At 36.7% G+C, this 930-nt stretch overlaps 1 protein-coding gene across 1 annotated transcript in view; it reads left to right on the forward strand.

The window, feature by feature from the left end:
- Positions 1 to 930, forward strand: part of LOC106462760 (selenium-binding protein 1-B-like) — a 99,223-nt gene that overhangs the window by 90,390 nt on the left and 7,903 nt on the right. The window lies entirely within an intron of this gene.

The raw sequence follows: 930 nt of genomic DNA on the forward strand, positions 1-930 counted from the left end.
GTGAAACATCAAAATTTTATTTATCTTCATACTTAGTACAACAAAGACTCAGTCGAAGTGCTTGAGTTCAGCAAACAGTTGATATTTTGTGTGTCCCTCTTTTACTTTAATAACTGCAGACAGTTTTTCAGGCATTGTTGCAACATATTTAATCAAAATTTCATTTGGGATTTTACTCCAAATGTTGTTATACACTCCCATAAAGTTTTTTTGGAAGGAACTTTTGATTTCTCAAGTTTCTGATCTATCAAGTCCCAGATCTGCTCAATTACGTTGTGATCAGGGCTCTGTGGGGACCATTGCATCATTTGAATGACTCTAGCAGCTTCTTTCTTAGCTAAGTAATTTCTGCATAGGTTGGGTGAGTGTTTGGCATCATTATCTTCTTGGTAGTAGAATCCTTTATCAATAATATGCAAACCACTGGATGGATCAGTATGATGGATCAGTATCTGATGGTACTTGTGCTGGTTCATTATTCTATCTATTTTGCAGAAAAACACTCCCAAACCATCACACTGCCTCCTCCATGCTTCATGCTAGGTGCTATGTATTGTGGTATCTTTCACCCTACTTCCACTGGACATACAACCTACACTTTGAATCAAATATTTCAAACTTGGACTCATCCATCCATAACACTCTTTTCCAATCATAAACAGTCCAGATGTTTGTACTTTTCAGCAAATTTCAGTCTCTTGACACTATTTGGAGATTGAAGTAAAGGTTTTTTAACTGTTACACAACCAAATATTCCATTCTCATTGAGTCTTCTTGATATTGTAGATCTGGACACTTTTCTGTCATTTGGTACATGGCCGTTTATCTCATGCTTGAGATCAGTGACAGTCTTCCTTCTGTCCTGAAGGCTGCATAAACGAAGATAATGAACATCAATATCATTGAGTTTAGGTGTTCTACCTCTTCCTT

The sequence above is a fragment of the Limulus polyphemus genome, unplaced genomic scaffold (genome assembly GCF_000517525.1).
Source record: "Limulus polyphemus unplaced genomic scaffold, Limulus_polyphemus-2.1.2 Scaffold1242, whole genome shotgun sequence".
Taxonomy (NCBI): Eukaryota; Metazoa; Arthropoda; class Merostomata; order Xiphosura; family Limulidae; genus Limulus; species Limulus polyphemus.